This window comes from Panicum virgatum, chromosome 2N (genome assembly GCF_016808335.1).
Source record: "Panicum virgatum strain AP13 chromosome 2N, P.virgatum_v5, whole genome shotgun sequence".
Lineage (NCBI taxonomy): Eukaryota > Viridiplantae > Streptophyta > Magnoliopsida > Poales > Poaceae > Panicum > Panicum virgatum.
Window position 1 is genome coordinate 23,415,786 of NC_053146.1, and position 17,811 is coordinate 23,433,596.

The 17,811-nt window shown below is 44.3% G+C and overlaps 1 long non-coding RNA gene across 1 annotated transcript; it reads left to right on the forward strand.

Moving 5' to 3' along the window:
- Positions 1-10,769: 10,769 nt before the first annotated feature.
- Positions 10,770-12,163, forward strand: LOC120658776. The gene is made up of 2 exons (XR_005668839.1): positions 10,770-11,037; positions 11,923-12,163. It is a non-coding gene; the product is annotated as an uncharacterized LOC120658776 (long non-coding RNA).
- The last annotated feature ends 5,648 nt before the right edge of the window (positions 12,164-17,811 follow it).

Consider the following 17,811-nt stretch of genomic DNA (forward strand, 5'->3'; position numbering starts at 1 on the left):
AGGCAAAATGATCCAGGTGAGGTCGACGGGAAGCCCGTCAAGAAAAAAGTTCCCGCTAAGGAGATGTGGTATTTCCCAGTAATACCACGTTTGAAGTGCTTTTTCAGAAATAAATGCAATGCTAAATTGATGTGATGGCACAAAGAAGAGCGTAAGCAAGATCAGATGCTGAGACACCCTGCGGATGGGTCCCAGTGGAGAAACGTGGATAGAGATTTCCCAGATTTTGATAACGTCCCAAGGAACAGAATGTTCGGTTTAAGTACGGACGGAATGAATCCATTCGGCGAGTGGGGCATCAGTCACAGTACATGTCCTGTGACCCTCTGTATGTTCAATCTTCCTTCTTGGCTATGCATGAAGCGGAAGTACATGATGATGCCGGTGCTTATCCAAGGCCCAAAACAACTGGGCAATGATATTGACGTGTACATAAGACCGTTGGTTGATGAACTTTTGCTGCTGTGGAAGGAGGAAGGTGTACGTGTTTGGGACGAGTACAAACAGAAGAATTTTGACCTGCGAGCATTCCTTTTTGTTACCATCAATTATTGGCCTGCACTTAGCAATCTGTCCGGACAGTCGAATAAGGGATACCAAGCATGCACTCATTGTCTAGAAGAAACCGATAGCTTGTATCTAAAAAATTGTAGGAAGGTCGTGTACATGGGTCATCGTTGATTCCTTCCCCTCAACCACCCCTTAAGATGAAAAGGAAAACATTTCAAAGGGGAACTAGAAACTCGTGCTAAGCCTATATCCCAAAACGGGAAGCATGTTTTCTCGATGGTGAAGGATGTCCATGTCGTGTTTGGAAAGGGCCGTGGAAGCAAACAAGTTCTGAATGATGAAAACGGCCATGCCCCAATGTGGAAGAAGAAGTCCATACTATAGGAGCTCCCATATTGGGATGTCCTGGAGGTCCGCAACGCAATCGATGTGATGCATTTGATGAAGAATCTTTGCATGAACCTGCTAGGATTCCTTGGTGCGTATGGGCAGTCAAAAGATACACTAGAAGCAAGACGTGATTTGAAAGAAACAAAACAACGAGAAGACCTACGTCCTGAGAAGAGAGAAAATGGATAGCACTACTTACGTCCTGCTAGCTACACTCTCAGCAAAGAGGAGAAGGAAAGCATGTTTGATTGCTTGAACAGTATGAAGGTACCGTCCGGTTACTCCTCGAATATGCAGGGAAGAATTAATATGAAAAATAAAAAGTTCACAAACCTAAAGTCTTATGATTGCCACGTTTTGATGACCCAATTGCTTCCAGTCGCGTTGAGGGGTATTCTACCAGAAAATGTAAGATTAGCAGTGGTGAAGCTATGTGCCTTTCTTAATGAAATTTCGCAGAAAGCAATCGATCCAAATAAGCTCACAAGGCAACATAATGATGTGGTTCAATGTCTTGTCAGTTTTGAGATGGTCTTTCCACCTTCATTCTTTAATATTATGACCCACCTCCTGGTTCATATTGTGAAAGAGATAAACATTTTAGGCCCTGTATTCCTACACAATATGTTCCCTTTCAAGAGATATATGGCAGTCTTAAAGAAGTACGTTCGGAATCGTTCTCGGCCAGAAGGATGTATCGCCAAGGGCTATGGAACAGAGGAGGTCATTGAGTTTTGTGTTGATTTCATTGATGAACTTAGTCCGATTGGGGTCCCCATGTCACACTATGATGGGCGATTGGAAGGAAAGGGCACACTAGGTAAGAAATCTAATATGCACATCCCTGAAAGTGAAATCCGCAAAGCAAATTTCACCGTTCTAAAGAATTCATCCCTCGTGGCCCCATATATGGATGAGCACATCAATATTGTCCGATATGAAAACATAGAGAAGTCTGAGGCATTGATTACACGTCATCACATAGATAGCTTTGCGGTTTGGCTGAGAAGAAAACTCATAGGTGACATCACGATTGATGTACAACTACAATGACTTGCTTGGGGACCATCGGCCACAATCATGCAATACCAAGGATACGAGATCAATGGATATACGTTTTACACAAGAGCCCAAGATGTAAAGAGCACGAACCAAAATAGTGGTGTGCGTATTGATGCAATAGGCCATGATGGAAATAAGGACAGCTACTTTGGTGTCATAGAGGAAATATGGGAGCTTGACTATGGCCCCTTGAAGATTCCTTTGTTTCGATGCCAATGGGTGAACCGAGCAGGTGGCGGTGTAACGATAGACCGGTATGGAATGACAATAATGGACTACAAAAAGATTGGATATAAAAACGAACCATTCGTCCTCGCCAAGGATGTGACGCAGGTTTTCTATGTGAAGGACATGGCAAGCAAACCTAAGAAAAATCAAGGCAAGTCCGACGACGAGCCAAAACGCCACATAGTTCTTCCAGGAAAAAGAAAATTCGTTGGAGTTGAAGACATTTCGGACAAGTCAGAAGACTTTGATCAGTTTTACGACCGTCCTCAATTCTCTGTCGATGTTGACCCTAGCATCCTGTTGTCCAAAGAGGACGCTCCTTACTTACGCCTCGATCATGATCAAGGGACATTCGTAAAAAGAAATGTTGTCAACGTTCCATTAAACAATGATGTGTAATCATTATGTTATACTTTCATGTTCATGTAACCACGTGATTGATGTAATATATGGTGTATGAAATAACTTATATTTTAATTTTTATGCATTTATATAATAGTTTACACAGAAAACACAATTGAAACAGATATAAAAAAATTTAGACTCAATATGATAAATTAATTAAGTGCATACTCAATGTGATAAACATAATTAAAACAGAAAATCTATTTAATTAAGTGCATGCACATATATGATAAAACACCCAAAAAAACAAAAAATCTATTTAATTAACTGTTTAATTAACATGTATGAAATAACTGAGATTTAAATTTTTTATGCATTTATATAATAGTTTGCACAGAAAACACAATTGAAACAGATATAAAAAAATTTGGACTCAATATGATAAATTAAGTGCATACACATTAAATATATCCAACATAGTGACCTATAATACAGAAATATAATTTTGCATGGTGAAAACAACATATATTTGTTTTTTAATTAATTTATTATGAATAAAAAATATGTAAAACACTCAAAAAAGAAAACAGAAGAGCTATCTAATTAGCTATTTAGTACTGGGCTGAATCTTAGCCCGGTACTAAAGAGCTACGTGAAAATTTTCCCGCCAGATGGGGCAGGTTAGTACCGGGCGATGCCCTTGACCGGTACTAAATTTTTAATTATTTATTGAATTTATTGCACATAAAACATATTTAAACGAATTGAAATTTGAAATATAGTGTCAATATTTTGAATTTAGTGCAAAGGCTAATACTATTAGGATTAACGTATGTTTAACAATAATAATATAATTTTGCATGGTGAAAATAGTACATATATCTATTTTTTAATCGTTTATTAAATTTTACTGCACATAAAACATATTATGAAGAATTACAAAATAATTACAAAACAATTACAAAAGTGAAAAAGACAGAATCATTTTGGGAGTTTAGTACCGGGCCATGGTTGTAGCCGGTACTAAACTGCCGCCCAAAATTTTCCAGCCTGTTGGGGACGTTTAGTACCGGCTGGTGCCACGACCCGATACTAAATGGGGCAGTTTAGTACTGGCTGGTGCCACCAGCCGGTACTAAACGTCGCAGTAGACATTTTAGTACCCAGCCGGTACTAAACGTCGCAGTATACATTTTAGAACCGGGCGCATCCATGGCCCGGTACTAAACTGCCTCTTCTATATAACCGGGGGACTCGGCGTTCGTCGCCACCCCCCCTCCGTCGACGCGAGAGACCGAACCGGCGCCACCCGTCGCCGTCGCCACCACCGCCGTCCGGCTCCCCGCGTGGCGCTTGAGGTCCTCCGCACCGCACCGCACTGCACTGCTCGCGTCGGCCCCGCACCGCCCCCTCCGGAGCCCTCGCGCGCGCGCCGCCGCCACCCGTCGTCGCGTCGTCCCCTCCGGCGCCGGCCTCCTCCGCGCTGCGCCGCCACCCGTGCCTCCGCCGCGCCGCCGCCCGTGCCTCCTCCGGCGCCGAGCAGCCTCCTCCGCCCACGCTTCCCTCCGTCCTGCCTCGTCCCCGCCACCACACCGAACCGGCGCCACCGACTCACGCCTCCCCGACGTGAGGCCTCAGGCTGACGTCAGCCATTTTTTTAATTAGTTTAAAGCAGTATTCTATTTTGTAAAAAAATAAAGAAAAGTTGTAGAAATTTTAGAAATTTTGCGGAAATTATAGATATTTTTTAAAATTATAGTAAATTTGTTGAAAATTTGTAAGGAATTGGTAGATATATACGTAGAAATAATGAAAATAGTAGGAAAATGTTAGGAATTGATACGCACTAGTGAAAATTGTAGAAATTTGTAGAAAATTATAGATATTTGTTCAAAATGTAGTAAATTTGTTGAAATTTGTAGAAAATGTATGGAAAATTATGGAAAATGTAGAGGAATTATAAAAAATTATGGAAAATGTAGAGAAATTATGGAAAATTTTGGAAAATTTATGTAAAATTATGAAAAATTATGGAAAATGTAGAAAAATTATGAGAAATTAAGGAAAATGTATGGAAAATTATTGCTTAGGTATATTGTACAGAAGTATGTCTTTATATCTTGTAGTAATTATGGATATTGTACAAAAATATTATATATTGTAGAAAACTTCATGTCTTTACGAGCTTCACATTTATTGTTTTATTTGGTATTTTTTGAATTGTTTATGTTATGAAATGTATACGATGTAAATTTTGTCTTGTACAGCTTTATCTATTGAACTTCTAATTTTCTTTGTAAATTTTAGTTTGCTATACTATAAACAGGTGTAATTAGTAGAAAATCTTAGAAAATTCAGGACACATTTTATAAAATTCCAGGGCACATTGTATATAAGATGTATATGATGTAAATTTTAGAAATTTTGTCCATGTATGCGTTGTGCGGCTTTATCGAAGGTGCACTTGTAATTTTTTTATACATTATTAATTAGTACAAAATTGCATATCAAACATATGTGATTCACATAGGAAACGAAATGGAACCCTTTCGCCGTGATGACGACGAGGCCTTTCTTGCGGACATAATTGGTACGGGCACGCACCACAACGAAGAGGATGCTGTCGAGGACGATGGCAGCCAATACCTTAACGATACTAGCGATGGCGATGATAACCAGACAGAACAAACGACTGTGCAAGATGATAGCGCAAAAGTATATACAATTCGTGCTTATATATAAACATACGCATTAATTCTGTATGTAAGTACAATGCGTACTAAATACATATTTTTAGGCATCCGGATCGACTAGGAAACCAAAACGGAAACGAGGGTCGAAGAAAATCATGGAGGGGCACACTATTATCACTTCATTGCATCCTGACGGTGAACCAAAGTCTCCGAAGGGTGTGAAGACGACAGTGGTGAATCAATGTGGATGTTATGTCAGGGACCACATTCCCATTAGCTTCAAGCTATGGAAGAAAAGTAAAGCCACAGATATCGATGCTGACGTCGTTCCCGAGACCGAGAAAGAAATGTTATGGGCAGATGTCAAACAGCACTTCACCTTTCCAGAGGACAAAGAACAGCTGTTTAAGGATTGGGTCATGAAGAAGATGGTTATTGCTTTTCAGACGTTCAAGAAAAATTTGAACAAAGATTATGTTAAAAAGGGACTCACGCCGGACTTCGAGAAAAACTTCAAGAATCAACGTCCTTATTGGGAGGCATTCGTGCAGTACAAGTCGTCCGAGGATAGCGAGAAGAAGCACTTCCAACTGGCCCAAGCCAAGGAGAATGTGAGCAAAAAGAAGCACTTCCATCATCTTGGGCAAGGAGGATATGCGTCGGCGATTCTGAAATGGCAGAAGATGGAAGATGATCTCGTTGCCAGAGGAATCGTACCGGCGACTTTCAACTGGCCGTTGCGAGCAAAACATTACTTCTACGCTCATGGAGGCTCATTGAATATGGAAGATGGGTCGTTCGTCACTAGCGATGCCATAAGAGAAGCGGGTGACAGACTCGATGTGGCACTAAAGGCCGTGTCCGAAGGCAGCTTCAAGTCAGACAGAGAGAAAGACGAGCTGACATACGCTCTTGGCACACCGGAACACACTGGACGTGTGCAAGGCATGGGCGTAGTTCCATGGAAGTATGGCTTCAGAGGTGACATAGAGACGTATCGAAGCCGACAGAGAAGAAAGGCTGAAGTAGCAGAGAAGGTGCATGCCCTAGAAGAACGGGTTGCTTTGATCGAAGGTGCACTTATAGCTAGCCAATAGCAGCCACCAGAAGCCAGATCAATGGCTCAGCTGGAGACTAGCCCCGTCGGCTCGCAGCGTCGTAGCAGCGTCGCTTCAACGGAACACCCAGCCGCAGATCGAGAGGAAACGGTTGTGGAACATTACCCCGTGGACGACATCGCCGTGAGGACCCCCTGTGAGCTTCTATTTCTGCTATGGAAAAAACTGAAAGTAGTCGCTCACGGGGTTGCTGAAGTCCCTGTTCAAGGCGGGACAATCCATGGCATGACGATTCCAGAAGGATATGCTAGAGTCATGGTTGACCGTGTCGAGAAAGGATGGGAAGACCTCAACCTCGAGATCCCTGGAGGCGATGGAGAAGAGGAACTAGGACAGGCCCTCCACACTTGGATCTGTTGGAAAAAACAGTACATAAAAATTGCAGGAAGGGATCCTAGCCCGTCTCCGAGGTCACCGCCAGCAGCTCAAGGGTCTCCGAGGCCCAGTGTGGATCCACCGTCACCGCCCGCAGCCCAGGACCCTAGCGTTAGTCCATCGCTGTCACCGGCCGCTTCCGGGGAGCCTAGTGTTAGTCCGCCTCCGCCATCTCCTCGCCCCGCAAAGAAGAAGAAATCTGCTTGGGTGCCGCCACCGCCACCTCCACCTCCAAGATATAAGAAGACCCAAGAACGAAAGAAGAAGGAGAAGCCCGTGCCAGAGAAGTCAGGTTACGAAATGACTCTAGAGGAATTGGATGCTTGGGTGCAAGAAGACGTGCGCAAGCAGTTGAAGCCAAAGAAGCCTCTGACAAAGGAACCAGTGGATCCGGCAACGAAGAAATTCTATCTATCCATGATGTGCCAACCAAAGCCTCCACTGATGTTGGACTACGACCGCTCGATTACAAAATCATGGGAGAAGAAGAGTAATCGAAGGTATAACCAAGTCCCCCAGCTCGGCGAACAACCCAAACAAAGCGTACCCCCTCTAGTAGTGCTTTCAAAAGAGGATGAAGCTACTGCTGAGTTCGTCAAGGAAACGAACCTTACAAAATCTCAGCTCCTAGGTCAGGAAAAAATCCCAGTTCACCAAGGGGCAGGAAGAAAGCCATTTGTACTGGGGGAACCTCTGATGTGGCCAGAGTTGATTGACACCCTACCAACAAGAATGTGTGAGTTACATCAGTGGTACTTGAAAGCATGTGCAGAGGGGTATATAATGCTAGCTGCTCGTATTAAACATACCCATTTCTATCAGGGAATGGATGACATTTGGATTGATTTTGATCATTTTTTGTTTCTATTCCATCAAGACGCCCAAGACAAGTCCCTCGTCAGTGTATGGTCTATGTAAGTGTTTTCTGTCAATTGTATACTCTAGCTCTACTAAGTCGTTTAGATTTCTCATTCCCTCCTTTTATTTGTAATTGTGCAGGATGAAAATGCAAGAATGCCGGAAGAGCGGGATTTACAACGTTGGCTTCATATTTCCGAATGTTATACTTGAGTGTGTACGCCAATATCCTAATCGGACCGAGAATAATTTAGTCATGTCCTTGGAAGGGCAGCACGATCGCACATTCATTCTGTTGTCGTACAACTTCAAGTGAGTCCATTCACTTTTTGAGTCACTTCAACTAGCCAATAAGTGTATATATCTAACATTTCTTGTATCCATATGTATGTATCAACAGTTTCCACTGGATCCTACTTGTGATCGAAATCGATCGGTCCTGAGTTACTGTGTGGGAATCCTTGAATAAGCCACCAGAATTATATCAAAATCTCGTAGACATCATGCAAAGGGCATGGTCTCGGTTCCTCAAAACACAATTAGGAGTCGCGTCAACACCGACTGAGCTTGAATTCAACTATAACAAGCCGGTACGAATATCGCATTTCTACTTTCATTTATTCAAACAGCATGAATATTTCATAACATGTATATATGTATATAGTGTTTGAGACAGAAACAAGGAACCAACCTCTGCGGATACTACGTATGTGAGCACATGCACTTTTTTTGCAGAGATACCAAGAGGGTGACACAAGAAAACTTCGAAGTACGTATAACATTAGTAACAATTTCTTGTATCTAATTCCATGCAGGTACTAAATTAAACTATTGGTGTTTATTTGTTGTTGATAGATTTGGAGACTGAAAGAGAACCTCATCGATCCGGAAAGAATCAGGGCAATTCAAGAAGCACTCTGTGGATTCCTGTTGGATGAGGTGATAAATCCAAAAGGTGAATTTCATTCCGATCCAAGGATAAGTGTGGCTCGAGCTGATAAACTCAACAAATGCCGCAAGAAGGATGCCGGTGCCGATGACGATGTAGATAATTAGAATTATTGAAGAATTTGTCGGGAAAAACTTATGAGAATTCATACTTGTAAATATTATTGTCTTTTATCCATGTACGTATATAATTTCTAACATTTCTTTTATCCATGTATGTATATAATTTTTTTATTTGCTTTGCTCCATATACAAATACAAATTCTAGATACGAGTACGAGTACGAATACACAAACCGCTGCGAGTACGACTACTAATACTAATTAATTGAAATTGAAAGGAAAAGAGAACAAATATAAAGCATCAAAAAGAAAAAAAAATCGGTTAGTACCGGTTGGTATTACCAACCGGTACTAAACTGCACGGCCTAGCTGTTGGCGTGGCCAGCAGTTTAGTACCGGTTGGTGTTACCAACTAGTACTAAACGGGCCATTTAGTACCGGGCCAGCTGACCGGTACTAAGTGCGCGTGCACTTAGTACCGGAGGAGCGGTACCGGTCGGGAAACCGGTACAAACCGGGGGTTCCCGACCGGTACTAATGAGAGATTTTCTAGCAGTGCAGTATTAGTGAGCTAGAGGCTATCCATTACCGCGTTATTCATATCTCAATCAATCGATGTCCTATAATAGGATGACAATATTTATCACACACCAGAAAGTGATTGCATTGACCTATATCAACATGTGTGCATGCTAGTCGTCAGATTACCTTGCACTGCATGTATACTTGACTGAGCTTCCAGTTCAGACAGACATGACCTTATTCTAAAATGAGAATAATTCATTGCATATGAATAATGGAACGTCTACACATTCCAATCTTCTCCTTTCTTTTGACCTCTCATATCCCTACAATGTTATTGAGATATTAATCCTTGTAAATGGTTTCGAATTCACAGCACCTAGTTCTGGCATATCTAACCTCTAATTTGCATCGAATTGTTGTCCTGCACCTCAGCGATGGAGTCATCGCCCCCAGCTCTTGGTCTTGGATCCCATCGTTAGCAAGAGCGAAGCTTGATGGCCGGACCTTTATCGCCATTGGTATTGCCTCTGGACCATTCAGCCCCAAGTCCATCACCTCGCCGCCACAAGGAGAATGCTCAAAACTGCCCACACTGGAAAACACCCCACACTGGAAATGAGATTCTGAACAATATTCAAAACTGCATTCAAGATTGGTCAATAGAAGATAAATTATTTACAATAACACTTGACAATGCTGCAGCAAATGGTACAATGATGGACTTGTTGAAGCATAATCTGGTGGACAAGAAATTGATACCAGCAGAAGGGAAGTTGCTTCACCACCGGTGTGCGGGGCATGTCATCAATCTCATTGTCAAGGATGGACTCAAAGTTGTGGAATCTGTTGTTGAAAACATTCGTGAAAGTGTAAAGTATATTCGTTCTTCACAATCACGTATACAAATGTTCAAGGAAATAATTGCAGCAGAAGGGATTACATGCAAGAAGAAGCCTGGTCTTGACATTACCACAAGATGGAACTCAACGCTGTTGATGCTGAAAACAGCTCTGAAGTACAAAGTTGTTTTTGAGAAGTTAAAAAGTGAGGATCAAAAGTACACATATGCTCCATCCGAAGAGGAATGGGAGAAGGCTGAGTTTCTCTGTAGGCTACTGAAGGTCTTTAAGGATGCAACAGATGTCATATCTGGTAACAAATATCCCACCTCCAATCTCTATTTCCATCTGATGTGGAAGATCAAGTTAGCTTTGCAACAAGAGTACTCAGGTAAAATTGCTGAAATTGTCACAGTGTTAGAAGCAATGAGGTCAAAATTCAACAAATACTGGAATAAGTCATATATAGTGCTCTGTGTACCTGTTCTGTTTGATCCTAGGTTTAAGCTAAAATTCATTGACTTCCTTTTCAAGGAATCATTTCCAAAGAAAGCCAAGCAACGATTTGAAAGGGTTGAGAGTCTAGTCCGTCAGTTGTTTCAATCATATTCTTCTCAAGGAGAGGAGTCCAATGCAGCTGAACAAGGTGCTGCGCAAAGTGCTGAGCAGGCAGTGCCTTCCGTGAAGAATGATCCATGGGCTGTTTGGGATCGACAGCTTAGTAGTGATCTTCAATCCGAGATGACCACGGAGCTTGATAGGTATTTGGAGGAGAACCCAATACCACGTTCTCAAGAATTTGACATTTTGAAGTGGTGGATGGGTAATGCAACCAAGTATCCAATTCTAACCTGCATAGCAAGGGATATGCTAGCCATCCCAGCTTCTTCTGTAGCTGCAGAATCTGCTTTTAGCACTAGTGAAAGAATAATTAGTGACTTCCGTAGCAGCTTGACTCCTGAGGCTGTAGAAGCACTGATTTGCACCCAGGACCGGTACCGGGCAGAAGGTAAATCAACAGAGTTTTCTATGGCATCCATCAATGACTTCATAATGGGCGAGATGGTAACTGAACTGCAATAAGGTAAGCTGTGCATTACTTCTTTAAAAATGTAGCTACTGGTTTGGGCTTTATGCTGATCATGTTTGTTTTACCTGGAATCAGTTATCTAATTGATACTTATGTTATATTCTATTCTATCTCCTTTGCATTAAGATTACCTGCAAGAAACTAGTAGTTCAGCATATCTGTTTCATAGCAAAAATCTGTAGGTACTGGTTTGAGCTTCTGGTAAAAGAAAAATAAGCTGCTGTTTTTGTTTATCTGGGATGTCTACCGGTCCCTAGCTAGTACAGCCTGCAAATTTGCTTGTGATTGCTCTCAAGAACAGAATCAACTGATAACAGTAAGAACAGAACCAGCTCAAGATAGCATCTTAAGTTTCTAAGATAGCATCTATCTTTTTCTGATGCATTTCGTGTGTTAGCAAGTATCCTTCCAAATCTGCTGCAGATTCCATTCTCTGTATTTTCAGATGCTGCTGCTCAAAAGGTAGCAAAGAACTTGAAACAGCCTTGCCATGAGATCTATGTCTCATTTAAATTTTGACCATCCTGCTTGCTGTTGTTAGAAATAGTTATTGGTTCATTCTGAAACTCTCTACGAAGTACTGGAGCGCAGAATGTGGCCTAAATTTTATAGAGGTACGGTGTTCTGCATCCAAGCCCGCAGACTCAAAAGCTAAAGGAATGGGTCCTGACTGAGTTCGTGTCAGGCTAGAACGGCGGTGTGGCCGTGTTCTAGGTGTCATAGTAGGTTCAGTCAGTTGGCGTGTGTGTGTGCTCGCGTCTTGCGTCTGGAGTCGAAGAGCAGCTTAGAAATACTCTGCATAATTGCAATTCAGTGCATTTATACTTTGCATTTTTTTTACCTCAATCATTTTTTACATGAAACAGATTCATTTTGCAGGATTCATCCAGGATACAAAATGATTGATGCTGACGGTAATAGTGACAGGCTGAGATCGATGATGTTTATCAAACAAATATTCAGATCCATGTGGTGCCTATCATCCGTTTTGATCATTTACTGAAACAATATGTGGTGTGTTGAAAGCTTGAACTCAGTCATGTAATGATGTATTTGACTACTGAGACTTTGAGCTCCGTTTGTACTTTGTAATCCATGTCTGAATGTTATTGCTTTGGAGATATTTTAATTTGCAATAAGGTTTTTTTTAGGCTGGCATATGCTTTTGGAGGTATTTGTGGCTGCTCTGCGTCATTGCCCAGCAAGCATGCATGCATGGTGGAGGGGTTCGATGCATGCACGCCGCATATGCTTTGGAGGTGTTTGTGGCTGCTCTGTGTCATTGCCCAGCGAGCATGCATGCATGGTGGAGGGGTTTGATGCATGCACTACGGAGTGGTTTGACCCCTGGTGCACCGCAGGTCAGTGTGGTTCTTTGAATCTGAGGTGCAGGTCGATCCATAGTCCACTTTTCACTCTGACGGGGTAGAGGGGCAGCAACAGGGGCGCTCCGCTCCGCACCCTTTGCATTGCAGGCTGAGCTGCACCCCAAAAAAAGAAAAATCAGTAGTTGTGTATCTAGATTTTAGCCTTACAAGCCCTCTCGTCGCCGAATATTCTGCACCCCATAGCCTCGGCAGCCCAGCAATAGTCTTGTCGCATCCCCTTTCATTTTACTCTAGCAGCTTCGCCACTGGAGATGACGCGCGCGTGGCACCGATCGATGAAGCAGTTGGTGATCTGGCGAATGGCGATGACTTCACCGCGCGACCGAAACGGATTCGAGCATGGTCCGTGTGGTGTCCCCGTCCGGGGAGGCGGACGACTCAACGGCCCGTTTCCTTTGGTTAGTTGGTTGGTTCTTCTTCTTTGCTTGTACTCGCGAACTCCATCGACGGCTCCGCATCGTCCATCCTACGGCTATGTATCCTATCAATGTCTATTCTGCATGCATCGCCTTTGTGTCGTCGTCGTCAGCTTTATATATTCGTCTTTGCCTCTAAAATTGAGTGGGTGATCCAGCCAGTGAGTGGTCGCGTTAACGAACAGCCGTGACGGCACGCCGCAACCGATGACCGGTCGGTGCAGTGTAGAGCGGCGGCGGCGGCGGCCCGTTCGTCGTCGGCGTCGTTGCTTGCTTTGGTTACTCCCAGCTACTTCATCTGGTGACGGGTCTCGTTTTCGTTTTTCCCATTGGAAGGCAAACGGGATGACTGGTGAACGAAACCGTCGTCACTTGTCAGCAACTTCTTTCTTATAGTATGGCTCTAGCTAGCGGCGAGAGGTTTTCGGTGGTTGCTGGTATCAGTACGGCTTATTTAATTTCATTCTAGGAAAAATCCAACTGTGTATATGTTTTATCATACTTTATAAAATAAAGTAAGGAAAAGATCAAATTTTCAACCAAAACTACAAAACTTGGCAGCAAAAACCATCCAACTATTGAAACCAGATAAATTTAGTCCTCTATGTGGTTTTAAAGGTGGCTTTCTATATTTTTGAAAATTTTAAAAATATGTATTAAATACAAAATTCAAAATTAATTCATTTTACTAAAAAAACATGAAACTGGAACCAACTTTCTTCTAGAAATGTAACATATCTATTAGTGCTCTATTTTGAATTGTTTGGATATTATTTGTTCAAGAAAAAATACCAAGCACTAACAAATTAGTTCCAAATAACCAGCAGTACCAAGCCACAAGTAGGTTGCATTTTTAGAAATAAAGGTTGATAGAATTTCATATTTTTTATTTTTCATTTAAACTGAATTACTTATGAATTTAAATTTAAACTGAAATTTTTTTGGAAAACCACATTTACAACCATTTAAGGAGTCAAATTTGTCTGGTTTTAACAGTTGGATAATAACCCTCATGTCGAATTTTATAGTTGAGTTGAGAATCAAACATTTATGGTTGTTGAAGGGCGTAAACCGAACTTCTCCCTAAAAAGTAAGTATAAATGTTTGATGTGTGGAAAAGGTTTGATACTCAACTAGGATTATACTCCGGATGCTTTACATATTGATATTTAAGTTTCATATATTTAGCAGTCAGTTGAGAGGTTTCTATCTAGTAAACCATCTCATGCTAATGGTGAAGAGGCGATAGTACATTTTAAACAATGCGTCAATTGACAAGATAGGGCAGCATGTGTACTGCCGTTAACAAATTAAAACAGACAAAACAAGCCGACACGGCATATGACTAGCTTATTTTAATTTTGGAACGAAACAAAAGTAGTAAAGTACTATAGTATGACTTAATAATACTCCCATCACTTTTGAAATTCGAAACACATACTCCGCCTGTGCGCGCCAACATGGCACCAACCGTACTGAACGAATTCCTAGCTAGAACTACTCATGATTGCCGCGGGCGGCACTCGCAAGGAGGTGACACACGCCCACGCGCCTTTCGCTTTTTGGTGGGGTAGCGTTGCTATATGTGCTACGTGGGGGAATCATTTCGTTTCATGGAGCTAGCCTAATGCTAAAACCCAGTCATGCCACTCATTGGCCGTCATTATAGTATTCCAAAAGGGCCAGGCACGATGGGCGGCCCGAAGCACGACATTAAAAAGCACGGCACTAGTCTGGCCCTAGTCCCGATCCATCGGGTCGCGGGCTAGCCCGGCACGATGGGGTGTTAGTATATGGGCCGCCACTCCGGCCCATAGTGCCGGCCCGAAGCACGGCACGATGATGGGCCGCCCGATTGCGGCCCGATTCATTTAATGGCCCAACAGCCCACCTCTCCTTCCCTCTTCCCCTCCAACATATAAAATCATCAAATCCTAATTTTCCCCACCCCCACCCGGCCACCCCACCCCAGCAGCCCCTCCCTCTCTCTCTTCCAACCCTCCAACCCCCGTAGTCCGTGCCAGCTGCCTCCGCTCCGGCCAGCGCCCGTGCCGGTCGCCACCCGCCCCAGCCGCCACCCGCCTCGGCTGCCTCCGCCCCGGCCGCCGCCCGCCCCGGCTGTCTCCGACCCCGGCCGCCGCCTGCCCCGGGCCTCCGCCGCCTCCTCCCCGGCCGCCTCCGCCCCGGCCTTCGCGCGCCAGATGGACCTCCAGAGCCCGATGGGCCAATTGGGCCACCGTGCCGGCCCGGCCCTATAAAAAGGCCTTAGTGCCGGGCCTGGGCTGCCAGTTCGGCCCGATGGCCCGATGGGCATGGCACTAGCGGGCCCGATGGGCTAATAGTGCCGGGCCGCTTCGAGCTAGGGCCGGACCGCCGATTTGGAAATCTATAGCCGTCATCTGCTTGCTTCGTTCAACGCCCTTTTTCGTGCTTCTGCAGATGGACCCTGGCCAGTCGCATTCGCATGCATCAAGGCCAACCACTTGTTGCAAGCGTGCGTAGTGGCCGGGTGGGTAGTTGATGATATTGTATCAGTCTGATCAGTTGTCAAGCACCGGTGATTGACCGCACTCTTTCTCCTAACTTCATGCCAAACTTGTTCCTTAGCAAATGCCCGAGTGCGATTTAGGGGGTATTTTGGAATAGGGACTTAAAAAAAATCCTAGGGACTTTTAAGTATTTGAAGTATTAAATAAATGTTAATTATAAAACTAACTGCAGAACCCTGGGGCTAAACTGCGAGACGAATCTAATGAGGTATCTTAATCCATGATTAGCGAATGGTTACTGTAGCATCAATGTAGCAAATTATGAATTAATTAGACTCCTTAGATTCGTCTCGCGAAAAAGCACTCAGCTGTCAAAAAACATTTACAAACAGATTTTATTTAATACTATAAAATAGTAAGATTTCTTTTGATGTGATAGGGACTTTTGAAAAAAGTTTAGAACGAAACAGGGCTCGGCAATGCTTTCGACCTCGGGTCTGTCCTCATACAGCATAGATGTGCCCCGCGACTCGAGGCCCTTTGGTGATATGTAGCATGCGTTTCGCAGGCCGTAAAAAAAATAGAAATTAAACTACACTTAGATGGGCTTGAAGAATTATGAATTTATAAGATTACAGTCCAATTCTTTTGTAGCCCGATCTTTAAATTATCCAAGTTAAATTTTAAAAAAATTTACCACCTCTACCAGCAACATATGGCGCCACGGTCGTGGTGTCGACTGCGGAGAGAACCGCCGGGTTGGTTTGGGATAAGAACGGCACACGGAGGCCAAAGGAAGAGCAACAACGGCTGGAGGAAACGGACAAAATAATACTGTAGGTGGCTGTAACACCCTGCCTCACGGACAGTCCGCTTGGGGCGGCGGACGGTCCGCGACGTCCTTGTTTCAACCACTCCGAGACCGAGGTTCGTCGGTCGCCGCCACGTGCCGACCGTCGAGCTCGTCCCTGGCTATCCCGTACGCCGCATTGAAGACGAGCACCTCCCCTCCACCCACCCGCGCCCACTCTCTCGTTCTCTCTCGTTTCACTCTCCCTCTCCCTCCCGACGCCATGAGCAGAGCGTGAGCTCCTCCAGTTCGCCGGCCGAATCTGCGCGCTTCCCTCCATGGATTTCAAATCCACCGCACCTAAAGCTCAACCACCTCCCTAGCTTCCTCCTCAACCCCTCAAACCATAGCCACGACCCCCACCTTGCCGGGAATCCCGGATTCCCCGGCCGCCAGTTGGAGTTTCGCCCAAACTCGACGTCATCGTGAAACTCCATCGCCCGGCCACCATTTCTTTCGTCCAAGAGCTCGAATCGACTGTAAGTAAGCCGCTAATGCTCGTGCTCCCCTTGTTCCTCCACGTTCTAGTTGTTTCCACGCACGTTCTCGAAGAAGTTATTTTTACCGCCATGGGCCGCACGTCGCCGATTTGGTTAGGCTTGATTTCTTCGCGTGCATTACCCATGCCCGTGTGCCGTCCAGTAGATGATGTAGTGCTAGCCTCGCCGTCGGTCGGGTCACCGTCGGCGGGAACAGCGCGCCGCGCTGCCGCGCCGACCTCACTAGTGGCGGCGCGCGGTGTCAAAAGACAGGAATCGCGGATGGTCCGCCTAAGAGGGCCGGACAGTCCGCAGGTCAGGTTAGACGTTGTCTAGAGAAGTTATTGTCTCTGATGGTTTCACAGAATTGAACTGTGGACGGTCCGCTATTGGAGAGCGAACAGTCCGCCGTAGAGTTCGAAATTTGTCCAGAGACGATGTTATCTCTGGTGAGTTTCGCAGAGTTGAACTGTGGACGGTCCGCTATTATAGAGAGGACAGTCCGGCGTAGAGTCTAGAATTTTGTCCAGAGACGAGTGAACTGCGGACGGTCCGCCAAGGGGGGTCGGATGGTCCGCCGGTAGGATTAGAAATTTGTCCAGAGATATCGTTGTCTTTGTTGGATTGGCGTAGGTGTGTCGCGGACAGTCCGCTAAGGGTGAGCGGACAGTCCGCTAATGGTGAGCGGACAGTCCGCCAGCTAGTATAGAAATTCTCCAGAAACATTGGTGGTTCTGGTGGGTCTGCCAAGTTGAACCGCGGACGGTCCGCCACTTGGGCGCGGACAGTCCGCAGTACATTTCATTTCGAAGTATAGTAATTATATAGTTGGGTTGCACTCAATTATTTCATATGCATTCATGAAGCATCCGCAGTGGAGAACGTTGTGTATGAGGTGATTGAGCAAGCCTAGGAGGAGAGGCATGAGAAACCGGCCCAAGGCCCGTCTGACCCTAGCTCTGAGCAGCAGCCCGAAGGCAAACCCCGGTGCATAAACCTTATTTCAAATTATGCAACATTATAAATGTAGATGTATATATATATTCTTGTGCATTAAAGTCATAGGAGTTGAATGGAACCTTAGATGCATAACCCTTAGGTACCATGAGTTCTATACTAGTATAGGTCAGACGATAGATGTGCTAT